The following is a 26172-nucleotide window of genomic DNA, read 5'->3' as shown; positions in this document are numbered from 1 at the left end:
GGACCCCTGAAAAGCCAGACTGGGGCTTGGGTGGGAAATCTGGGTGGGAGATAATGCCTGGAGCTTTACGAACACAAAGGGGGTGACTACCACGGAGAGGACAATCTCTCCAAGGGCATCAGAACGAAAATGTGTGTTTGGGAACACACACAGAGGCAGACTCAGAGAAAGGAAAGCCAGCAAAGGACTTGGAGGAATGCACTGGAGAGTGAGGAAAACGCATAGTGACGAGTTACAGAAACCAAAGGAAGGGGGGGGGGCGGTTTATAAGGAAAAAAGTAGTCAGCCATGCCAGTGCTGTGAAGAAGTTAAAGGAGATGACTGACCAAGAGAAAAGATCCCCAGTTCTAGTACCTCGCCACAATGAAGAGATTATTCATTTGTCCTTTTCATGACGGACATTGGTGGCTCTAGGTTAGGGCATAGGCTTGAGGATAGAAATGGTGGTGGCAAGGCCGGCTTCCTGGGTGTACTATCAGGCATCAAGAACAGTGCCAGGCTTGGTTTAATGCTCTTGAAGTTCTTAATATTGGAGCAAGAAGTCCTGCATTCTCATTTTGCCCCAGCCTCTGCAAATCTCAGAGCTGGTCCTGGGTGAGGCAGCAAGCGTAAACTACTTTTTCCTTTGGGAGTATTTGCTGATGACAGTAAGAGGGCACTATCTTGTCCCTCCATGGCAGAGCAGAGCTAAAAATTTCATTTAGCCTTGGGCGTGCGTGTTGCCAGAGGGCAGAGGATGGAGAGGGTAGTGGATGGTAGTAAGACGACCCAGCCGGTGAGGGAAGGTGGATTTACAGAAGAGGAGAAAGACAGGTTCCAAGCCCTTGGTGCGACAGACCAGCCTTGGAAAGGCAGCGGAACTGGAGGGAAACTAAGTGGTAGAACGACGGCCCAGGCGAGGAAGGTGCGCCAGCAAGCTGAGCACAAGCCAGGCGCCAACGCGGAACCTCGGCCCGTACTGCTGGCGAGCCTGCACCGCTCGACCGCAGGGCGCGCGGGGAGCCGCGGGGCAGCCTCCCGGGCCAGCCCGCACCAGCGCTAATGCGCGCGTGCGGCTCGGGACGCGATTCGCAAACGCGGGCCCAACACCACTCCGCCACAAAGCCGCTGGACGAGCAGCCAAGGCCGTGCATCAGGGCGGCGGGCCGGGCCCGGCCTCCTCCTCCTGCTGCTCCTCCCCTAGCCCTGGGCTGGGGCCGGCATAAGTGGGCCCGCCGCCCTCCCCGCCCGCAGGCCGCGCGCCGGGGGCTGGCGCCGGGAGGCCTCCGTGGGCCCGGGCACGTCCGCGCCGCCGCCCTCCGGGCCTCGCGCCCCGGCAGGCTGAGTTGGCGGGGAGGGGCCTCGCTCTCGCTCCCCGGCTTCCGCCGGCCGCAGCCAGGGTGGGGCGCTGGGCCCCGAGGAGAGGACCGCGCTGGGGGCGTGCGTGGCCTCGGCTCCCGGGCGGGGCCCCGGCGGAGTGCGCGCGGGGTGGAGGGCGCGGAGCCCCCACGCAGCCTCTCCACGAAGCGCCCGGTGCAGCCGGGAGGTGTCCGGTGCTCGGCTCCTGGGCGGGTGGAGGGGTCGGAGCAGCCTGTCTGCACTCGCGGTGGGCGTGGGGGCTTGCGGAAACCCGCCCGAGCCAGACGAGACCCTCCCCAGCCCCTTCGGCCTCGGCCTCTCGAATCTTCCTGCAGGCAGCCCCGCGCTCCTCCGCTCCTCCGCTCCTCCCGAGGCCCTGCGTAGCCTTCAGAACTTTTAAGAGGGGGTTGGAGGAAATCAACCTGATTGAAAGAATTGGGAAGGAAACTGAGGAGATTTGAGGTCGGTTTCAACCTCCGTCTGCCACGGTAGAATCGAAGTAGTATGTGCTTACTGTCCAAACTGTGGCAAATACAGAAAAGTGTAAATAATTAGACCAAAACAAACAAACAAACAAACAAACCAAAACCCAAAACACCCACAATTCCACTGCCCACAAGCAAACACTGTACAAATTGGAGTAGTTCTTCACATGTTGCTGTGTAGATATATTGTTACATGACTGCTAATTCTGTGCAAGTTACTTGGTATCTTCTTCTTTATGCTTAATACAAACATTTCTTGCTTGAGCAAATCGGTTTTTTTTTTATGCTTCTATGCTAACATTGTATAGCTGTACCAAAATGTAACCATTTTCTGTTTTTTTTTTTAAATTTAAGATTTACTTATTTATTTACTTGACAGAGATCACAAGTAGGCAGAGAAAGAGGAGGAAGCAGGCACCCCGCTGAGCAGAGAGCCTGATGGGGGGCTCAATCCCAGGACCCCGGGATCATGACCTGAGCCCAAGGCAGAGGCTTTAACCCACTGAAGCAGCCAGGCGCCCCCCATTTTCTGTTTTTAAAGGTCGAAAGGACACAAATACTTTTTAAAATTCTTGATTCTTCATATTAAATTTTCCTCCACAATGTCTGTACTAATTTATGTTTCCCATCTCACTGAAGGAATGGCCAGTCTTACTATACCCATGAATACCAATCAGAAAGACACCAGGCCTTGAATAGATATCCCATCTCTCCTTCTGGGCATGAAATCTCTGCTCTATCTTCTTCTTCCGTTAAAAAAGGTAAAAGAAGAATTCAGAGCCTTTGGGATTCAGACATGCAAACTACTGCAGACTTTGGCCAGTTCTTGTTTTTCAGTTTCCCCATCATTTTCTATTCCCCTAAAGCTTATGAATAATACCATGCACTTAGTGTCTTAGCAATGGAAGAGGAATCAGAATTCTCTCTTCTAGAACCCCAGTCCCCCAGCCCCCACCCCCGCATCCAGGTGAGGCTCCTTTCTTCTGTATGTTTCCTCAGGAGTTTCAACCGGCTAATAGATGTAATGGTTCCCATGGGGTCAGGTCAATAAGCCAAAGCTTAGGTGTTAAATAATTATTTCTATTAAGAATCCCCTGGAGGGGTCCCTGGGTGGCTCATCAGTTAAGCTTCTGACTCTTGATTTCAGCTCAAGTCATAATCTCAGGGTAATGAAATGGATTTCTGCATCAGGCTCTGTGCAGGGCATGGAGCCTGCTTAAGATTCTCTCTCCCTCTCCCTCTGCCTCTCTCTCTCTTTTTCTCTCTGAAAAAAAAAAAAAAAGAAAGAAAGAAAGAAAAGAAAAAAAGATAAGAATTCCCTGGAGAAACAATCTAACTCCATCAAGGATAAATGGGGAAAGTAGATGTGGTATATGTGTATACATACACACACACACACACACACACACACACACACACACACACACACACGGAATATTATTTGGCCATGAGAAAGAAGGAAATCCTGCTATTTGCAACAATGGATGGACCTTGAGGACATTAAACTAAGTGAGGTAAGTCGGACAGAGAAAGACAAATATTGTATGTATCACTTACATGTGAATCTAATAAAAGCCAAACTCATAAAAAGAGGGGGGCAGGGAGTGAAATGGCATTTGCCAAGGGCTGGGATGGGGCTAGAGGAGTAAGGAGAGATGTTGTTTAGGAGTACAAACTAGTAGAGGGGTGCCTGGGTGGTGCAGTGGTTGAGAGACTCTTGGTCTCTGCTCAGGTTGTGATGTCTGGGTCATGGGATTGAGCCCTGCGTCAGGTTTCAGGCTCAGTGTGAAGTCGGCTTGGGACTCTCTCTCTTTCTCCCTCTAAGTCACTCCACCCCCAACCCACACACTTGCAGTCTCTCTCAAATAAATAAATAAATAAATCTTAAAAAAAAAAAAAAAAGAGTTCAAACTAGTAGATACATAAGTCCCAGAGATCTAATGCTCAATATAGTGATTATAGATAATAATACTATATTATAGACCTCAAACTTGCTGAGAAACTAGATCTTAATGATTCCTACCACAAAAAAGAAATGATCATTTGGTGGCATGATAGAGGGGCTAGAAAATTCTACAATAGTTATCATATTATAATATACAGATGTATCAAATCAACATGTACACTTTAAACTTACACAACATTATATGTCAAATATATTTCAATACAAAAAAAGTCCCATATAGCTTGGACCTTAGAGAATAAAATAAACTGGAGAATAAAGAAGAAATATTCTGCATACAAATGACCTCATTCAGCCTTATCCCACAAAAAAATAAAATTTAAATGGGCAAGTGCTGTAATAAAGGTAAATGCAAAATGCTAAGGGGGAAGGGCGAAGAATCCCTTGGAAACCTGACTGCCTTCTTGCTCAGGATGCTTTGGCAAGTCATGATCCAGGAAGATTTATTCCCCAAATCAGTTGGCCAAAGGGACTGTGAAGCTTTCTGGAGCTTTGGTATTGCATTAGAAGAATGAATAATAATAACCACTCTGTTGAGCCCTAGCTTACGCTGAGCGTTCTAACAGGTCATGGCCACCCAGTGAGGGACGGTGGCTCATTTTATAGATGAGGAAACAGCAGCTCAGAGTGGTTTGTCTGATTCCTTGATACTCTGTAACTAATAACACATGTTATAACACATGTTGTTTCTTGCCCCCCGCCCCCCGCACTCACCACCCCACCCCGCCACCTTTGCACCTGCAGAGAGAGAACATAACCTGAGTAAGACCTACGCTTATATTTTAAACCCTTGTGTAGTATGCCCACACAATCATAGCACAGCCCTGATGGGATCAAAACATAGCAGCAGCAACCACTTTTCATGTTTACTTCTATTTGGCTGCAAATTTATCATCACATGGTTTTACCATATTCTATCCATTAAGCTGGCCTGCTTCCCCAGCCCCATAAATTCAGCTTGCTCAGGGGCTGCACCCAGAGCCTCCTGTTTTACCCTTATCTTTGAAGTCAGTACTGTTCATGTGTTTGCCTGGCATGTCCCATCTGGGCCGCTGGCCTTGTGATATTCTTGAAGATGGCTTTAAGGCTTCTTTCCAGGGTGGGCGTGTTGTTTACTTCTACTTTCAGCTTTCCTGAAGACTATTAACCATTCTCCTAGTATCACTAAATTGCAAAATGGTTGAATTTTCCATCTAGAAGGGACTTTCTCCATTGTCTAGTTATCATTTTACAGAGGAGGTGCTCAGATCACAGGTGTCCAGTGCTCTTTCCTGCAGTCTCGGGTCACTGGCTGTTTCCAGCATCACAGATAAGAGCAGGCAACCCACCAGTGCCCTTAGATAGAAAAGAGACCTCTGTCTCTTGGCTACTCAGCCTGGTTGCTTAGCCAATCCTGAGCTATTGAGCAATGTGGATTTTGCCGATGTTAACTCTGCAAAACATCCGGATAAACTTTTTTTTTTTTTTTTTTTAAAGATTTTATTTATTTATTTGACAGAGAGAGATCACAAGTAGACAGAGAAGCAGGCAGAGAGAGAGAGGGAAGCAGGCTCCCTGCTGAGCAGAGAGCCCGATGCAGGACTCGATCCCAGGACCCTGAGATCATGACCTGAGCCGAAGGCAGCGGCTTAACCCACTGAGCCACCCAGGCGCCCCGGATAAACTGTTTTTTATGGGTCTGCCTCAGCTAAGCTTCTGACCCTCAGTAGTGTAACAGGCAGAAGAGCAGGTATAAAGGAAAACCTTTCAAAAATCCTGCTATATCCTACAGATATTGTTCCCTCCTCCTGGCCCAACTCTTAAAGTTTCCTTAAAGCAAGACAGAGCTGTATTTTGTTTTTCAAATGATTTAAAGTTTATTTGAAAACATTACCACAAACATGCAGTATATGCACACCTTTACAATTCATTGTCAGATTTTAAAAATAGTACTGTTGGTGTTGTACTTTTATGTAATCGATACATTGTTTCAATTCTGTAATTTGCTTTCCTCCCTCTTTGTACGCATACAGAGAGAGGCAGATATCAAAAGTAACAAATTTTCCCAAACTGAGCACACTGTTACTTGCATTCAGATCAAAAAACAACATTCCTGTCATCCCAGAAGCTCTCCTGTACAGAGTTTTCATTGTTCTTTCTCTTCTCCTTTCAGAAATTTGCCTGATGTGCAAATTGATTTTTATTTGATTTAAAGATGGCACGTTTCCCAGCTTCCTAGCCTGGAGAATGTGTACAAAAGAAGAAATATTTCTTTCCTTCCTACTCTTAGGAGGCCAACTTAAAGTCAAGTTCATTAAGAACTCTGGCATTGGGGAGCCTGGGTGGCTCAGTGGGTTAGGCCTCTGCCTTCAGCTCAGGTCATGATCTCAGGGTCGTGGGATCCAGCCCTGCATCGGGCTCTCTGCTCAGCAGTGAGCCTGCTCCCCCACCGCCCCCCGCCTGCCTCTCTGCCTACTTGTGATTTCTATCAAATAAATAAATAAAATCTTAAAAAAAAAAGAACTATGGCCTTGTAGGAGAAAACTTGAGGGTGGATTCGTAGATTCATACATAGTTAAAGCTTCAAGAGTCTTTGGAAAGGGTTTCTGGTCAAGGCCTCTCAAGGGAAAAATCAGGAACTGGAGTCGAGGCCTCCCCACATCTTTTCTTGCCTTGTTAATATTATGTAAATAGCCACCACTGAGAGTAGAGAGGTACCCAGAAGAGATACTCTGGGAAGATTTCCTGTGGAGAATTGAGTAATAACACTGTGGCCCACAGCATGGGTCCCCCTCTTTCATTTTGCCAGAGAGGACTCTGCTGCCCCCTGGTGGCTAACGGGGTCCTGAATCCCACACCACTCAAATTGTGAGCCTAGGCATCCCCGGGTGACTCAGAAAATTCACAGGGGTGCCTCGGTATATTTTACATTTTTGAAGGAAACAGGGTGATACCTGACATCTGTCACAAACTGCATAAACTATTACTTAGAGGAAGCCCACAGTTTCAACATTAGACTGCATACATTTTTTGCACGACATCCTACCTTTATGGAGGTTTTTGGTTTTTGTTTTTGTTTTGGTGGATGCTGTGTTAAAAAGAAAATTGTGGGGGAAAAAGAAATGGGGACGGTTGTGTGCAAGCCGATTCCAGGGTTTGAGAAGTGGTACAGTGCTCCGCAGATGCATGAATTTCCTTAGAAAGTAATTGTAGATATTTTTTTTTAAAGATTTTATTTATTGGGGCGCCTGGGTGGCTTAGTGGATTAAAGCCTCTGCCTTTGGCTCAGGTCATGATCCCAGGGTCCTGGGATCAAGCCCCACATCAGGCTCTCTGCTCAGCTGGAGGCCTGCTTACCTTCCTCTCTCTCTGCCTGCCTCTCTGCCTACTTGTGATCTCTGTCTGTCAAATAAATAAATAAAATCTTAAAAAAAAAGATTTTATTTATTTATCTGACATACAGAGAGAGGGATCTCAAGTAGGCAGAGAGGCAGGCAGGGGCAGAGGGGGAAGCAGGCTCCCCGCTGAGCAGAGAGCCCAATGGGGGACTTGATCCCAGGAACCTGAGATCATGACCTGAGCCGAAGGCAGAGGCTTAACCCACTGAGCCACGCAGGTGCCCCAGTAATTGTAGTTATTTAAGAATAAAATAAAAATATCTACTTCTTTCCATTTAGGTGTATAATTTTTGCAAACAACCACTAAATTGTTTGGACCAACTACTGGATAAACAGACCCATTAGGTAGGTATTTCCATTGGCCTAGAGTCTCAGTGGACCTTTGCCTTAGGCGTAAGGCTAGGTGAGATCAGCTTCTTTAAGTTAACTTCTTTAGTACTGTGTGCCAACTGGATGGTCAGCTGGTAGACCCAGAGTTTAGGATGATTTTACTCAGATGAGGTAACTAAGTCTCAGAAAGTAAATTGATGGAGAACATCAGGTAGGGCAGATCCAGTGTTTTTGTCTGTTTGTTTGAAGATTTATTTATTTGAGAGAGAAATCCAGTGCATGAGCAGGGGGATGGGCAAAGGGACAGGGGAAGAATCTCAAGTAGACACCCTGCACAGCTCGCAGAGTTCCCTGCACTGCTTCAGAGCTTGATCTCAGGACCCTGACACCATAACCTAAGCCATCCAAGCCACCCAAGCCAAAATCAGGAGTAATCCCGTTCACCAACTGAGCCAGCCAGGAACCCCCAGATCCAGGCTTTATGGGCCTGAGATTTATACAATTGTTGGAGCTTTACACTTGTCCTCTTTAAGAACAATCATGCGCAATTCATTTCAAATTTGGGTAGAGAGCTTGCCGGGGAACTATGCAAGTGAAGGGTCCTAAAGCTTAAGGTTTGTTGGCTTCACAGCCAGTCCACTTGGCCGCCAGCTGGGAAGTGGTGGAAATGGAATTCAAACTCCACTTCATCTGCCTCTAAAGACACAAAATAGGAATTTTCTTTCCCTCAAGATAAGAATAGAAAACCAGGGATGTGAAAATACTCCTAGAAATGTAAGCTTAGCTGGGTTATCTCCACACTTGACAGCCCCTTCTTCCCAAGAAGGAAGCTGAGAGTGGGAACACAATTCCTGTATCCTCTCATTGGACAGTTGTGACAGGGGATTGGAAAGGGCTTTGGTGTCAAAGCTGAGTTTGAACTCTGGCCCTATGGCTTCCAAGCTCTGTGATCTGGGAAGGTTACTTACCATCTCTGGGTGTTACTGGAGCAGCAGTACCCACACCCGACCAGATTGTGAGGATTAAATGAGCTATCGCAAATGAAAGTGGCTACAGCAGGCACACAAACTCTGTTAATCTCCCACTCCTTCCTCTGCTCCCACACAGATATCATATGTATTTGGAGACAAAATAAATACACATAAGCTAAATGGCAGAATTTCCTTCATGTGTGGGTAAATTAAGTAAATGCACATATATGGCAAGTAACTGTCTACAAAAGATGCAAATCAGACCAAGTTGGCAGATACTTGCCTGGTGTCTTGTCCTGGTTCAGTGCCTAGCTCAGTGTCTACTTTCAGGGGTTCCCTGTTATCCACAGACTAAGGTCAAATCTCCTTATTCTGGTGTCTGAAAATTTCCAAAGTCTGGCCTCAACTTTACCTAACATTTTCTCCCACTGTGATCCAACCCAAACCCCTCTTCTAACCCAACTGGCTTCCCCAGCGACCCTTCAAGATCCACCATGGCCTCAGCAGCAAGCCACTTCCCCTACCAGGAATTCTCTCCCTTCCACAGTCCTGAATCTTACCCATCTTTCAGGACCAATTCTGTCTCTTGCAGTAATTTCTGACAGGTCCCAGCCCTTGGGGATTCCAGACCCAACAACTCTTACTGCTCCTCCCATTTGTGCTGTGTATTCAGATCTTAACTGCACACTGCCTGATTTTGTTCTACAGCTTTTAGGGAATTTGTTTTTCCTTCCAATTACATTGTAAGTTCAATGCAGTGTCATGGAAATAACATCAGATTGAAACAGAGACTTGGCTTCTGTTTCTAACTCACTGTACAACCCCAGGCAAACAGCTTCCTCTGTTTTCCTTTCAGAAGTAAGGGGGTTGGATAGGGAAACTCTAAGATTCCTTTTCTAAAATTAGGACCCTCTCCACAGGGCCCAGCTCAGTGACATGAATATATAATTTCATTCAAAAAACACTCGAACATTTGTTGATCACTTATTCCCAAAGCACTGGCTAAAGGATGAATAGGAAGTGAACAATAAAGGGTTAGCTCTCAAGGAACTTACAAGGGAGGACTAGATGCACATAGTCACTTGAGGAATTTACTGAGTGAGGGTCAGGAGCTAAAAGGTCAGGAACTGGTTGATCATCTGTCTGACACTATGCCTGGTAGTTGCCTCTGTCTGCCCTCTCCACTGTTTGCCTCCCTGGCTGATCTCATTCTCTGAATCCCATGTTTCTTCCCATTCAGCACCCCACCATGCTCACCTTACAGAAGCAGAGCTCAGAAGCACCCTACTTCTGTCCTCACTATGCCACCCATCCTGCTCCTCTTGGCTTCCAAGTCTGCTGTGCTGCTTTCCACTTGGGGATGCTCCCAGTCAACATGGCTAACCTGCCCTCTGCCCTTCCAGAACTATCTGCTGGAATCGGAAGGCAGTCCTCTAAAGCTGGGCCTGACCTGATTAATCTGGCTGCAATACAGAGTGGGAGGCTGCAGGGACGAGGAAGCACATCGGGCATCAGGAAGAACATTTAAGAAACCTAGCACGCTGGGCAGCCCGGAGTGATTTGTTGGATGATATTGTTAACATGCCAAGCGCTGTCCTCAACACTTTACCTATATTAACTCATTCAATCCTCACAACACTTCTGTAAGGTAGTTACTATCATTATCTTCGATTTACAGATGAGGAACCCAAGGCAGAGGGAAGGCAAGTAAACTGCCCAGATAGCTAGTAGGGGGAGAAACTAGGGCTGAAATAGAGGCTGCCTGGCTCACCTAGCCCGCTGCTCTCCCAACCTCGCCTCTCCTACAGTCCTCGGGAAAGGTTTTCTTTTCTGTCAGCTGTGGTTATTTCCTGGAGCTACCCTGAGTCGGACGGAAGGTAACAGGCAGGTGCATTTTCCCTGGTGTGTGGTGGGAGATCTGGAAGGTGTAAACTGAACAACCAAGACTGGGGTTACCGGTTTCAGGGTCGTCGGTCGGCCCCCGAATTGCAGGAAAGGATCAGGCTACAGAGAAGGCCCCGGCAAAAGGAGGTAGAGTTCTGGTCTTGGTTCTGATGGAGACAACATTTCGACCTTTCTGAACTCTCACGTTTCCCAACTTTAAAAGTGAGAGGAAGGGAAGGGAGTGGCGCCAGGTGAGCTCCCGGGTCCCCGCGCCGTTCGGGTTGGGGAGTGGAATGGAGAGGGGTGGGAAGACCGTACAACAGAGGTCTGTGTGTGCAGAAGGACGCCTCTGTGGGAGGAGGCAGGAAGGGGATGTGTTTATGCAGCGGGGAGGCTGTGTGTGTGGGGGGTGTGGGTGTGAATATGCAGGGTCTGCGGACCCAGGCTTGAAAGTTAAGCACAGAGGCTCCGCCGGCAGGGGACGTGGGGGAGAGGAGTTGAGAGCAAGCCCTGAAGCCGGGCTGCGCGTGGCGGGTGCGTGAGGAGGAGCCACAACAGCGGCAAAACCGACGGAGGCCTAGTGCAGAGCTCGCCGGGCGAGGGGCCAGGCGTTGGCCCCAACCGGGCCGGAGCAGGGACGGGGCTGGCGGGCCCAGGGCCTGCGCGGGCTCCGGGGAGGGAGCAAGCCGAGGCCCACGCCCGCCCTCTCCCGGGCGGCAGCCGGCGGCTCAGCCCGCGCAGGCTCCGCCCACAACACAAATCACGTGTGCGCCACGCACCCTCCTTCGGCGCGGGCCGGGGGCGCGCGGGCGGGCAGGCAGGCCCGCGGGGTCCCGAGGGAGGAAGCTCCGGGGGCGGGCCCGGGGACTGGGCACCCGGCCCAAGAGTCGGCATAGAGCCGGGACAAGGCCGGGGCCAGCGGCCGCGGCGAAGGGGAAAGCGGGAGGCTCGGGGGCGGGGCCTGTTGCTGGGTCTGGCGCAGGAAACGGGGAGAAGGGGCCGGTCCTACCGGCTGCCTGTTTGGGCTGCTTGTTTACTCCTGGCGGGGGAGCTTTAACCCAAAGGGCGGGAGGGAGAGAGGGAAAACCCGGAGCCGGATCTTCGAGCGGCTGGAGTAGGAGTGGGCGGAAGGAGGGAACCGCCGAGAAGGTGCTGAGGCCGCTGCGTTCCTGGAAGGGTCCAGCAGCAGAGGCGCTGGACGGTTTTTGCTTGTTTTTGAAATTTTCTAGCCTGCTCAGTGCTCCCTCCTCTTCCCACCGTCCGCCTCCACCCTTCTCTCTCTGTCTCTGTCTCTCTCGCACACACAAGTTGGAAAGCGAGCTCGCCTGCAGTCCTTTGGCCCTGCAATGCCTTAACCCTAGAGTGGGTTGCCCAGAGGAGAGGGCTGTGCCTACGTGCTCGCAGGGAGCCCGGCCTCATGAGGTGCATGCCTGCGCGCGCGTTGTCCCTGAGTGAGTCTCGGATACTTTTCTTAATCCAGGAAATGATTCAGTTGCAGTAGCGTCATACATTTTGCGTGTCTGCGTGTGGCTAGAGTTACACAAATAAATTAATTTTAGTCCGTATTTTAAGCATTCCAGCTTCTTGGGCTCCTACCAATTTGTGTGGTAGATGAAAGAGCTTTTCGTAAAATGTAAAGCGCTCCATAAATGTACTCGCATAAAAATAGAGAGGGGCCCCCTCTTGCAATGCCTTTTTCCACTCACTCAGTTTTTCATTATCTGGAAATGCAGTTGGTACCGGTATCAGACACTGTAACATGTAATTTAATATTGTACGGGTAAGTGCCATGGAGCCATTTTATACGTGAGGAATTGAGGCTTAAAAAGACGAAGTGGCTTGTCAGCAATCACACGACTAGTAAAAAAGAGCACTAGAACACAAATCCTTTGACTCCCGGATGGTGTCCTTCCCTCTCCATTCCCGTAGTGGACAGATGTCTTTTTTCTCTGTCCAGCATTCATTCCTTTGGGACATAAGTCCTCTATTTCCTGTGGTTTTATTTAGGCTCAAAACCGTAGTATCCTATTCCTCTGGCAACAGGGTCCAAAGGGTGGGCATTTTAACTAAGAATCAGTCTTTCCCTGGAACTAGTATGTGAATACCAAGGGAGAAATTTTGCCTTTGCTGGTGTTGCTAAATTAGGATGTCATAGTTGGTAGCTGCCGGCAACCATCTTCCCAAGCCTATGAAAGAAGCTCTTTTTGGGGGGAGAGTGGATGCTGTGGGGAGCTCTTTTGAAATAAGAAAGACTGGGACTAATAAGAAGGGGCAAACACAAATGAGAGGTTAGAGCGCAAACCCTAACAATGTCGTTTCAATTTGGGGCCTAGCTGTGACTGTGGCCAGTACAAACTCCTGGATTTCCCAGTTAAGTGAGCCAACAAATTCATTTTTTTGCTTAAGCTAGCATGAATTGAGTTCCTGTCACTTGTCTCCAAAGAGAGGCCTGTCTAATAAGTTTGGCACAGTATTATTTATTTATTCCTCAGAAAATAATGGAGGTTGGGTGCTTGCCACAACTATCACTTCTTAAGTATTCTAGTTCCCATGAGTCATACCAAGTGTGAGTCCCATGGATGTGGGTAGACAGAAGAAAATAGAATTCTTCCTCAATATTATTGTATGATAAACAGGACACAATTCAACCCAAATTAGATGTTGGACAGATAACATTTAACTTTCGGATACTGTGACGATCTGGGTCATGAAGAGGATAAGACAGATTTTTGAGATGAGATTATTATAAGGCTTTTAGTGAAATGGTAAATAAAAAGGGACCAATAACAACTACAGTTGACTTGGAATAACATGAGGGTTAAGGGTGGCGGCCTCCCTCCCCACCCCCACCTGGTACCCCTCAAAATAAAAAATCCGTGTATAACTTTTGAATTCCTGAAAACTAAAGGCCTAGGAAGCCTTACCGATAACATAAACAGTTGATTAACACATATTTTGTATGTTATATGTATTATAGAGTATATTCTGACAATCAAGCCGGAGAAGAGAAAATGTTATCAAGAAAATCATAAGGAAGGGAAAATGCATATATTTATGGGGGAAAATCTGCTCACGAGTAGACCCGTGCAATTCCAACCTGTGTTGTTCAATTGTCAACTGTCCTCTGTTGGTTAAAGTGAAGGATAGGTAGGTGAGCAGTCAGTTTTAAAGAGGTAATGAGGACAGGACATTGAACTGCAAGGAACCGGGGTATTTAGAATCACAGAATCTTGGAGACAGAAGGAGTCCCTGACAGATGGTTCTTCTTCCTCCGGAACATTTCTGGTGTTGGATAGCTAGCTAGGTCACCAAGCAAAAGCTAGTCAGTCAGTCCAAGGAGACACCGGAAAGAATGGTCCTTCCATCCTTTGTCAGCTATTCTAACGGTCTGAGATAAAACTGTAGAGGCCCTGTGTGTGTTCCTTGGGAACTCAGCAGGCAGACTGGATCTGGTCCAATACTGCTGTCATGAGGAAAAAAAAAAAAAGAAAAAAAATTAAAATTTAAACGTGTACTATACCGATCACTTGCCATTCCTTGACTTCCAGGGGAAGGGCTCTTGCCTGGCTCAGTCAGCTGCTAGGTCTTTGACAAAGTTAAGACACAGAAGTCAGGAGCAGGCTGATTTCACCACTTGAGGAGGGAGGAGAGAGAGAGTGGAAGTGGTAGCAAAGAGAACAAGGTGAGAAGAGTGGAAGAGAGGAAGAGAAGGGGAGAGAAATAGCTGTTGGTGGGAGGCAGGGGACAGAAATTTGAGAAGAGGATTTCTCGAAGCTTTGTTATGTGAGGTGAGATGACATTCTTCCTTGGATTCTGCCTCAAGAGAAGCTCAAGGCAGACTTGCATTATTTTCAAGGCATTTTTGAATTGAATTTGTTTTTCTCCTGGGACTGTCACCCCATTTCACAGGTCTGCCATCAGCATTTCATGACTCCTCCAGCCACCTGAAGGTGCTAGAGCGTCTCACCTCCTGCACCTTCTCCTGAGACACAGAAGAAAACAGAGTGACAGTAATAACTTCCATTTATCAGGCCGTGGGTTAGCGTCCTGGCAGTGGTGCCAGTGGTTGCTAAAGAGCATTATTGTAATGAGTTCCAGCCATTTTTGGGTTCTCAGTAGTCATGTCAGAGAAGCCTGGCAAATTACTGGCTAGTGTTATTTCAGAGATTATCTTGATTAGTGTAGATCGGGAGATAAGCCATAAAGGAGGGGTTGATATATCCTCGAAATAACAACCCAGAACAGTCTGGGCGTGGATAGAAATCTGGTTTTTACATATGGCAGATTTTACCTGCATGTTTGAGTGCCAAATGACTGAAAACCCAGTTGGTAAGTGACTGAAAACCCTCTTGCCCTCAGGAATCATTGTAAGATTGCTGAGGTCATCAGAGATGCAATCAGTTATACTGTCAGAAGGAGAAGTTAGAGATGTGGTGATTCAACAGTTTATGAGAGGATTATGAGACTAGTCCCATCTAAAAGCCTGGATGGCTCGGTCAGTTGAGTGTCCCACTCATGGTTTCGGCTCAGGCTGTGATCTCTGGATGATGGGAGTGAGCCCTGCACCAGGCTCCGTGCTCAGTGCAGAGTCTGCTTGAGATTCCCTCTCCCTCTGCCCCTCCCCCACTCTATCTCTCAAATAAATAAATAAGTGAATTATTATTATTATTTTTTATTTGACAGACAGAGATCACAAGTAGGCAGAGGCAGGCAGAGAGAGAGAGGAAGGGAAGCAGGCTTCCCACTGAGCGGAGAGCCCTATGCGGGGCTAGATCTCAGGACCCTGGGACCATGACCTAAGCCGAAGACAGAGGCTTTAACCCACTGAGCCACTCAGGTGCCCCAATAAGTGAATTATTTTAAAGAGAATAAAACAAGGATGAGAAAACTGGCATGTTACCAGGTAGATAATGCAAAAAGGTAATTGAACAGGGTTTTATTAATCCACATGATTTCTACTCCAATGTATTAATACAGATTATTAACGCAGGATGTGGCCTAAAGCTAGCTGAATGGTAGTTTAAGAAAATCTGGGTGGAACTGGGTGTATGATCAAAGTAAGATTATGAGCAAGGGTTTCGTTGATTTTCTCCAGAAAACCAAAGATCAGGAAGCCCCATTCTTTTCATCTAAATTAATTTAGGCTGGTCTATGGAAAGAGAAAATTTCGTCAGTAAATGATCTGAACTTGGAAAAATTAAAGTTGAAGGAGACTAAGTTTTAGACCTTGCTATCTATACTGAAACATGAGAGGGACTCCAATGATGGGTTATCAATCCCTCTTTGCTTCTAGTGTCTTACAAACTGGTTTTATGAAATTGAATTTCCCACTGGATGTTGATGGAGGCCAACCTATGAAAAATCTAAGAAATTGTGATGACTGCAAATACAAGGAGGTGTTTGGTACAAACAGAGAAGAGTGCCTGATGTTCAATTCGCAAGAGCCAGAAATTGTCATAACGTAATCGTAATCAGCAGCATTTAAAATGCCTTTAGAAACATGCTTTTGGGGCTTTTGTCTGATTGGCTTATGGGTTTACGGAGTTGTTTTTTTTTTTTTTCCCTTAGATTTTATTTATTTATTTATTTGACAAACAGAGATCATAAGTAGGCACAGAGGCAGGCAGAGAGAGAGAGAGAGAGAGAGAGAGAGAGAGGAGGAAGCAGGCTCCCCGCCGAGCAGGGAGGCTGATGTGGGCTCGATCCCAAGACCCTGGGACCATGACCCAAGCTGAAGGCAGAGGCTTTAACCCACTGAGCCACCCAGGTGCCCTGGGTTTATGGAGTTTTAAAAAAATGTTTGTTTTATCAAAAAGTCATTTAGGGGGTACCTGGGTGGCTCTGTCAGTGAAGCATCTGCCTTTGGTTCAGATCATGATCTCAGGGTCCTGGGATTGAGCCTCGCATTGGGCTCTCTGCTCAGTGCGGAGTCTGCTTCTCCCTCTCCCTCTGATGTTCCCCCTGCTTGTGCTCTCTCACACTATCAAATAAAAAAATAAAGTCTTTTTAAAAAGAAAGTCCTTCAGTTGATAACCCCAGATCCTGGGAAGTGGTTAGTTAGCTCATCAATGGTGTGGCCTTGTGGAAATTGTTAGTATTTCCCAGGGTTTATGGTGCTACCGTTCCATGGTATATAGAGTGGGTGCAAATCATCCCGCACCCAATGTGTTTCACTTGTCAAGAACTATGGTATGCCTGGGGCGCCTGGGGGGGGCTGGGTGGTTAAGTGTCTGCCTTCAGCTCAAGTCATGCTCTCAGGGTCCTGGGATCAAGCCCTGCATGGGGCTCCCTGCTTGGCGGGGAGCCTGCTTCCCTCTCTTCCTCTGCTTGTGTTCCCTCTCTTGCTGTGTCTCTCTCTGTCCAATAAATAAATAAAATCTTTTAAAAAAAAAAGCACTATGGTACTCATGCATGATCACTCCTTCATGTGGGAGTTTAAACAGGCTCTGAGCCATTCTTGACGATCTGGCTGGTCTGGATTGTGGCAGGCACATCTGCCTTGGGTGGGAGTTTGGTCCTATAGAGAAATAAGGAAGAATGGCAGAATCCTTATGTGAGGCTAGTGAACAAAATGGAATATATTTGAGGGGATGAAGTTTCAACAGCTTGACTAAAATGAAAACTCTGGTAAGTTCGCTAGAGAAAAGGCCAGCAGCCCCTTCTACTGTCATGACAGGATAGCTAAGAATAGAAGCCTTAAGGGCAAAGTTACATGACAATTACTTTCCTGGGGCAGGAAAGTAGTTATTGTTGTTGATTGGAACCCAAGAAAATGAAATAGAGGATGGCATAGATGGGCCTTCACAGTGTATACTTTTCTGGTAGTTCTTGGTTTCTGACTGGTGGTCTTGCCTTTGGTTGATCTGTCCTCTTTCTCTTTCGACTGTCCCCAATCTGTTTTTCTAGTAACATTTGTAATCTAGGGGTTGAGGTGACTTCAGTCTCCCTCAACCCCAAGGTATAACCTGGTCCTCTTGACTTTCAAAGTCTAAGGTCTTGGTCCTTTCCCACCTTATCTAATGTTGTTTATCTCTTAAATACCTCTGTTATCTCTCCTATGGGTGGGAAAAGCTGGCTGCTTCAGCCCATTTTAAGGACTTTCTCTGAAAAGGCTATTATTACAGAGGTTATAGTGTGGAAGCCTGGCAGAGAAGGACTCTGTCAGGATTTAGTGTTTAATAGTATTCGTTGAGTTGAACGGAATGGGTGTTTTCACCGGGTGGTATTTTCCTGTACCTGGTATGCTTCACAGTGAGAGCCATGTCTAGATAGTCTTAGCCTGTTCAGAAATTTTTATCCTTGGATTTGCCTGCCTCTGGTCTCAGTTGCTAGCACCTCCCCAGGGACGCAGCGGAGGACGAAGCTGGAGTTGGTCCACCCTCGAAATGGTGCTGTTCTGGATTTTATCTTCCTGCTCTGAACAGTGAGATAAACATACTTTTAATCCCCATTTTTAATGCACTCACTAGAAAGCAGACAGGGTTGTTCCAGAATGGATTTCCTGTGTCATAGAAATCACAGAAGCATAAAAGGAAAAACCAGATGTGCACAGAGAGCTGGCCTGGGCTTACACATTCTTTCATACCCAGAGTCATAGGGCTTTATGGTCCTTGTTCCCAAAGCTAGCTCATTTTCCCCCCTTCTGATTATGTACTCTTGCTCATATTCACAGAGTTTTAGAGCTGGGGGGAAGTAGGCACGGATCTGGGTGTTTATGCTGAGGGTGTATCTGCAGGGCTATCTTCACACGTGTAAGGACGTGTTCGCAGGGAAAGTGTGGCTATGCAAATCTGAGCAAACTCCTCCTGGGATGCCCTTAAGTTTTGAACAAGCTCCTTGCAACCTATCAGTCCTTTCTCTTTAATGAAATGCAAAGCCCACCTTCTCCAGGAAAGCCTTACTGATGAGTAGATCAGAGAGAAGACACTACTTGCCTCAGGCACACGCAAAAGCTACTTTCTCTTTGGAGTTTCTGAGCTTGTGCCTTTTTGAATGAAAATTTTAAAAATAGGTGCTGGGCCTGTTTTTACCCACTGGGATATATTATGCTTTTTCTCATTTAAAAGAAAAGCATAAAGTATGTTACAAATGCAGAATTAGTAGTATTATCCTTTTCATTTGAACCCATAGCCTGGTCTGAGGTTGTGATAGGCAAGCTGTGCTCAGAACCCTGTATCATAGGGGCGCCTGGGTGGCTCAGTGGGTTAAGCCTCTGCCTTCGGCTCGGGTCATGATCCCAGGGTCTCGGGCTCTCTGCTTAGCCGGAAGCCTGCTTCCTCCTCTCTCTCTGCCTGCCTCTCTGCCTGCCTCTCTGTCTACTTGTAATCTCCGTCAAATAAATAAATAAAATCTTAAAAAAATAAATAAAAAATAATAAAAAAAAGAACCCTGTATCGTAGATGTACTAAAGTCCCTAGTGTAAGTGGATGAGAAGCAGTGGGGATCTAGAACCCTGTATGGTAGAGGTACTAGAAGCCCCTAGTGTAAATTGGGCATTGGGGTCCTGATGCCTTGCTGTAGGACAGCTAAATTCTGGAGGGATTCATTGGGACTAACGCGGATTGGGACTAACGCGGATTGGGACTAATGCAGTGGACAGGGACCTGGTTCAGGGGTAACTTTTTGGTAGTCTAACCAGACTCTGAATTCATGATTCTTTTTTTTTTTTTTTTAAATTTTTAAAATTTTTAAAACGTTTTTCATGGTTATTTCCTGAATGTTGATTATATACTAGACACTGTTCTAGAAGCTGGGGGATACAGCAGGAAACAAAAAATAGTCTCTACTGTCCTAAAACCTATAGCTGAGTGGATAGAGACAGGCTCTCAGGTGATGACAAGTGCTAGGAAGAAAACTAAAGCAGGTGGAAGGGATGGGTGGGTGGTGCTATTTTAGATAGGTTAGCCAGAGACTGTCTTTCTCAGATGGGTGCATTTGAGCCGGGACCCAAATCAAGTGATGGAGCAGGTTGTATGGGGATGTGGAGGAAGATCCATTCCAACCCAAAGGAATAGCCTTGGAAAGGTTGATTTGGAAGTGGGTCTAAGTACAGCAAGAGCCAATGTAGCTGGCACCAAGTGAGCCAGGGAAGAGTGGTGTCCAATGGGGCCAGATGGTTGACTGGGGGCAAGACTAGGTAGGACCTTAGGACCTAATAGTGAAGGAGGTGGGGAGCCACTGAAGATTTTGAGCAGAACAGTGATACGATCTGACTTAGGTCTTAAAAGGATCACTCTAGCTGCCATGGTGTTGAATAAAGAGACTAGAGGAAAAGCAGGGAGACCAGATAGGAGCTTCTTGTGGAAGACCAGATCAGGGAGGTAGTGGTCTGGCTGGGGGAGTAGTGCTGGATATGAGGGGACAGAACCAGATTCTGGGTATATTTCATAGACAGAACCAACAGGATTTTCTGGTGGATTAGATGTGGAACATGAGAAAAAGTAAGGAGTTAAGGATGACTTCAAGTTTTTGTGTGTTTGTTTCCTGAGCGACGGACAAAAATGGAATTGGCATTTACTGAGATGGGGAGAAGGAGATTTTGGAGGGAAATCAGAAGTCTGGTTTTGGACATGGTACATTTGAGATATGAGTAGACACCCAAATGGAGATGTCATGTAGGTAATTAATTGGTGACAAGAGTCTGGAGCTCAGGAGGCCAAGTTATTTATAAAATTGGGCTCTGGTGGGAGTGGCACCTGAGGACTCAGTTCATTCCATAGGCCTCATCCTGTTCTAAATAAATGGTTACAAAGTCTTCACCAGCCCTGGAATCTATAAGCATCTGGGGCACGCTTTGAACCAGGGATTGCCCAGACCATGGATGGAATAGATCATGTCAGTCCCCCAGTCCAACTAGCAGTTCACTATTAATCAATGTTTAGCAAGTGCCTACTACATGCCAGGCACTGTGCTAAATGTTGGGTATTCAATGGAGAACAAGACTTGGTCTTTGGCCTCATAGAATGTTGAGTCTGATAGGGTATTAGGACAAGAGAAAGGAGATCTCAGTAGAGTGCAATGGGGGAAAGTATAGGGTGCTATTGGACACAAAGGGGAGACAACTGTTTCTGTCTTGGAGGCTCGAGAAAGGGGTATCTAGGTTGATTCTTGAAGAATGAGTAGGGATAGGTAAAGAGGTGAGAGAGGAGGGCGGAGAGTGGTCTAGGGCAGAGAAAAGAGTTTGTATCAAGTAAAGAAAAAGTCTGTTCAGGCAGAGGACCAAAGTTCTGTGTAGCATGTTTGGAGTGCAGAGTGAACGGGGTAGAAACATCAGGCGGGGCAGGTAGTGGCTGGAGAATTAATAAGGAGGCTCACCATGAAGGATCTGAATGAGAATTGCTGGGACTTTATTATAAAAGCTATGGGAAGCCTTTGAAGAGTTTCAAACAGAGGAAAGAGGCCACAGTAAAGAATGAAACGGGGTGGGGGGTGTGTGGGGTGGCAGCCAGAATGGGAGCAGTTACACCAGGGGATTGGGGATAGTGACAATCTCAGACTCAAACTGCCCTAAAAATCACCTATAAATGTGTCCATATAGTAGGAGGCAGAGCCTGGGTCTGCTTTGCTTAACCTCAGCTAATGGGAGATGCTTTCCAAGAAGCTAATGATTTAATGGGAAAGAGGTACAAGATGCCTGCATTGTAATAGGAGGCTAGAGTATGGGAGGAAGCAAGGTGAAGGGCAGTTCTAGGATGGAACAGCCTCCAGAAAGGGCAAGCTCTAGTCATAGGGGAGCCAAGACAGCAAACCAACAAGTCAGTCTTTCTACAATTTGCTTTGTGTAATGTGTGTGCTATTCAGGGTGTCTTTAGGACAAAAGGCCTGGATTCTTTGTGAGGGTGCTGAGTGCTGGATGTGTGTTTGGTAATGGCTGTTTGTGATGGGAAATTCTCTCTGAGTCTGTGTTAATGCGAGAAACTCTGGAATGCATACTGAGCAAGTATGTACCTGTAGTGGCAAGGAGTATGCGTGCAGTTCACGCTGTGAGAGGGCTCATACCTTCTGCTGGCCTGGGTTCATAAGCTCGTCTCAAACAGCATAAGCAGCGGGTTCTGTTCAAACTTAAAGATTCTTTTGGTTCACTTTGCACACAGCAGGAACTCACATATTTGTCAAATAAATGATTGTTTCCGTTTTATTAAAGCTCAGTCATCTGGGGAAATATAGAGGTTTGGTTACAAGTTTGAACTAGATGTTTTAAGAAAAATAAACAGCCCAGCACCAACATCTCTTTACAAAACCTAGCAGTTTAAGCACTGTCATGGAGTTTATATGCTAGCTGGAGTCCTACCTAGCGTAAAAAGCTTTCACTATTTCATATTATTCAATAAACATCACCGAACACCTCAGCCACGTAGGCAGTGTTGGGCTGTTGCTGCTGAACTCACTTCCCTTTCATCTGAACCACCTTAGTCTGGGTCCTGCAATTAAAGCTTAATTATGTGCTATCTCGTATTGTTCCTTAATTGTTTCATGTGCCTGAATCCACTTTCAACCAGGCTATATGTTCCTTGAGGGCAGGGACTATATTACAAACGTCAGGGTAGGTGAGGAACTTAGCAGAGAGGTGAATATACAGTGAGCGAACACCCACTGTTGGAGGGAAAAGGGAAAAAAGAACATTAAGCTATTTATAAACCACAGTAATACATAATATATAAAATACCTTAAGAATAAGGGAGTATACATTCTTGTTAATTAACTAAACTACTCTTTTAATAATTAAATGTAAAATTCGAATCTGCATTTTCATGTTAAGGAAAGGTTTTCAGAGCCTTAATGGAATTGCTGTGATCCCCACCGTGGCTTCATTCTTGTTCTTTTAAATGCAAAACAAGAATGTCTCCTTGAGGATGAGAGTTGAAAGGTAGAATCAGTCTTTGACGAACTGTTGGAGAGTAGAACTCTCCTACAGTAGGATTTCTCAACAGTGGCACTCCTGACATCTTAGACCAGGTAATTCTTTGTTGTGTGGGGGCTCTCCTGTGTTCAGGGTACTTAGCAGCACAGTTGGCCTATACCTGTCAAGTAGCACTCCTCCCCTCCTCTGGGCCTGCCCCCTCATCCCCCAGCCCAATTGTATCCAAACCTTGCTAATGTGTCCTGGGGACAGAATCGCCCCCAGTTGGAAATGTATGTCCTATAAGAATTTGATCCTACTTAGATTTTTTTTTTCTATGTAGTTGGTGGGAGAAGGGGGAAAGGAAACAATATTTATTGCTTATTTGGTATGAGCTAGGCACTATACCTATGCTTTCTATTTCAACTTACGGATAAAGAAGCTGAGGTTCAGAGAGATAAAAATCTGCTATCATAAAGATAAGGCAGTAAAATCAGGACTGCAAACCAGGCTTGTCTGACTGCAAAGTTTAGTCCTTTCCAGCACACACCCCATTGCCTCTCTGCAAGAAAAACGGCATACCTCAAGTTGAAGAAGTGCAACAAGTATGTTCAAAACTATTTAAAACTTTTTGGGGGAGGGGAATTATTTCTTCTATTCTTTACATTTACTTGAATATAAACGTATATTACCCGTACCTATAGACTCTGGGGCCCCTCACTACCGTAACGCTGTGGTCTTATCTCTGAAAAACATAGAGCAACACAATGGAACAGCTTCAATTCTCCTCGTTACAAATTATACAAAAGCCAGCGCCTAACGGTGCCAAAAGCAACTGGTATCGTTTACATAAGGGCTGAAAGCTAATAGTTAACTTTTTTCATTTAATTCCAGAAAGAGTAAATAACACCTCACTTTACAACTACGAACGGGTAAAAATCGAATAAAATGCCATAAAATGGAGAGGAAACCATTAACCCAAAAAGAAAATGAAAAGGTTGGCTCCAGCGCTCCCTCCCTCTCGCGCTTTCGCTTGCGCTGGGAGCGGGTGCCGGCTGCACGGCCTGGGTCTCTATCGCCCTCGCCAAACTCCCGTACTTGGCGCCCAGAGCTCTCTGATTTCCTTTCCCGCCCTGGGGCCGAGCTCGGCCTCTCTCGGAGAAGCCCATCCCAGAGCCAGGCCTGGAGAAACAACAGCAAAAAAAAAAAAACTTTGGCTCGGTTTGCGGTTCACTGAAAAAAGGCAAACATTCAAGTTTGGTTTGGGGCTGTAGCCGCCGGTTCCGATTTTGGGGTGGGGTGGGGGTGGGGGGGGGTGTCACAAGTCGGTCAGGTTCAAGTGCGCATGTGCAGAAGGAGTCGCTCGGGCACTTATTGAGCGCCCACTGTCTACGGGCGGCCGGGGGTGTGTATCCCCGGCGCGCGGTGGGTGTGTGGGGAGGCCGCGGGCGCGCGTGGCGGGCGGGGGCGCGCAGGCCGCGGGCGCGCGCGGCGCCTGTGGCTGGGGAAGGGGGCGGGCGGGGGGGGGTGTGTCCCCGAGGCTCGCTCGTTCGCTAGCTGGCTGGCGCGCTCCTCCGCTCCCTTCCCGGGCGGGGAATCCGGGCCGGGTTGTGGCCGCGGCCGCGTACGTGAGCGCAGTGTCCCGGAGAGGGAGGGCAGGCCGGCCAGGTGGGCGCGAACGGAGCCTCGGCGGGCGGGCGGCCGGAGCGGAGCGGGGCTGTGGGCCGCGCCGGGTGGGCGGGCGGGTGCCGCGGCAGCTGCAGCCCCGAGCCAAGCCGAGCTGTCCGAGCGGGAGCTGCCCGGCCCGCGCGCTGCTCGTGGCGGGGCGAGGTGAGCTGCGCGGGGACCTCGCGGCGCTGCAGCCCGGGGACGGGGGCGGCCCGGGAACTTCCCACGCTCTGCACGCCCGCGGGGGCCGGGCCGGCGGCCTGAGGGCACGGGAGGCTGGCGCCGCCGGGTTAGCGGCGGGTCGGGACGCGGGGGCGCTGCGGCAGTGCAAGTGCCCGCGCCGGCTGGGTGGGGGGGTGGCCGCCCGCCCTCCCGTGCGCCGCCTTGTTTTTCTCGCCCGCCGCGGGCGCTCGCAGAGGAACCCCCTCCCCAACTTTGAGCGCTTGTCCGGAGTCGCCTCTCCGACGGAGACGGACCTGCCCCCTCCCTGACCCTTTCCGGCTGGGCCGCCAGCCCAGCCCTCCCGACGCCCCGCGCGTGCCTGCCCACTCCACGGAGCGAGCGAGCGCCGGGCTCCCGGACGCGCGGCGCGACACACCCTCCAGCTCGGGGGTTGCCCCCCACCCTTTCTGTCCCCTTTTGTCCACCCCCACTTCCTTCCAGGCGGTTTAACCTTGCCTTTCCTCACCGGTGGCCCCTGGCGCCCCTTGGAAGGGGCACTGTGGGCATGTGGGGTGCTCGGGTGGGGGCCTGGCCCTGGAGTTTGTCATATGCAAACAATTCCAAAGACAGAATTTTCTTCCCTGTCTGGGAGTTCAGGGCTCAGCGCCTTCACTTTAGCATTGACTCAGAAATCTAAAGAAGCCCACCTGCCAGCCGGTGGGGTGGCACTGCCTCCTTGAGTTCCGGCAGTCCTGGGCAGTCCTCGGTGGCTTTGGAACGTTTCCCTCAGGCAGGCATTTCCGTGATGTCAGGCCGCCACTATCTTCTTTACACTCCTCTTTCTACAAAAGTGTCCCTGCTGCAGTTTGCCTGAAAGTGAGTGATCAACAGGTATTGAAGGCTTTTTTGACACCCTCCTGAGGTGTTGTGTAAACAGAGGTTCTGGGTCTCAAGGAACTTGAAACACAGGGAAACAGCAATTAAGTTCAACTCCACAGGTACTTTTGAGGGGCTGCTATGTTCTCAGCAGTGCCAGGCTCTCAGGGAGAAATGGTAAGAGGCACACAAGAAATCTAAGGCCTCAGAAATCCTTCTGACCAGGTGGAAGTGATTTCAGAACTAAAGTTCAAATTAATGGGCTATGGCTGCCTAAATTACTCTAAATGCTGGGGGGAGGAGGAGTATCAAAGGACAGTTAGAGTTGGGGGACTGGATTAAGGGTACTGAGTTATGAAATAAGTTGGGCAGTTGGAGGATAACTCACTGGCCAAGGCCCAAAGGCAGGAGAGGGAGAGGTAACAGGTGCCAGAAGAGAGTAGGTTCAAACAGTTTATCTTGGTGAGGGAGGATACAAAAGATAGATGAGATGATTCCTTCCAGAGTTTATAATCTTGAGGAGGAGACAGAAACCCTTGAGCATGTGTAATAAGACCTTAAGATAAGGCACAATTAGCTGTCAAAATGTGAAGTGTGGAAGAGATGCTGTTGGAGCTCAGAGAAGAGGGCTGTGGGCAGGAATCACCAGCACTGTGTTCCTGGAGGACGAGACCCTTGAGGTGGGTCATGAGGTGTGATTGAACATGGCTTTCCTGAGAGACAGGAGATGGGCTTGGCCAGGCAAGGGAACGTTTCCTGAGCAGGAGATAAAGATGGAGAGGAACAATGGTTAAGATTGTGAAAGTCCTAGAAAGTCAGACTGGGGAATTGCACTTTACCCTGTGTGTACTGGGGAGACATGAAAGGTTTTTGAGCCCGAGAGTGACGTAATGAAAGGGTGTTTGGAAAGGTTTTTAAAATAATGTTCAGAGACGAATCAGTAGACTGTTACAGTTGTGGAGTGCTCAGAGTTTGGACCAGGATAACTGGAGATGGAAAAGAGGGTGGATTTTAGAAAAGCATTACTGTTGAAATAATCTGTTGATAGGGGCAGGGTGAAGGAAGGAGATGAATGGAAATTAATTCTTTGTGGAAATTGATTACACGCCAGGGCCTTGGAACTGCTGTCGTTGGTAACTGGAGAAATCGGAAATGTGTGTTTTGGAGAGAAGCAATTGACAGGCTGCAGAGGTTTCTCGTATTTGCCAAGACGTCCAAACACAGGTGTCCTGCAAGCAACCAAAGCCCTGAGATTGGTGGGAAACCATGCTGCCAAAGC

At 47.8% G+C, this 26172-nt stretch overlaps 1 protein-coding gene across 1 annotated transcript in view; it reads left to right on the top strand.

Annotated features, from left to right (window-relative positions):
* The first annotated feature begins 23942 nt into the window (after positions 1–23942).
* The window catches only part of LOC111157336 (zinc finger protein 395), a 43302-nt gene continuing 41072 nt past the window's right edge, over positions 23943–26172 (top strand). The window contains exon 1 of the mRNA XM_022518661.1: positions 23943–24017. The gene's annotated coding sequence lies outside the window, so the exon portion shown is untranslated. The remainder of the gene's footprint in view (positions 24018–26172) is intronic.

This window comes from Enhydra lutris, unplaced genomic scaffold, assembly GCF_002288905.1.
Source record: "Enhydra lutris kenyoni isolate GAN:26980312 unplaced genomic scaffold, ASM228890v2 scaffoldscaffold3, whole genome shotgun sequence".
NCBI lineage: Eukaryota > Metazoa > Chordata > Mammalia > Carnivora > Mustelidae > Enhydra > Enhydra lutris.
This window is presented reverse-complemented; position numbering and strand designations above follow the sequence as displayed.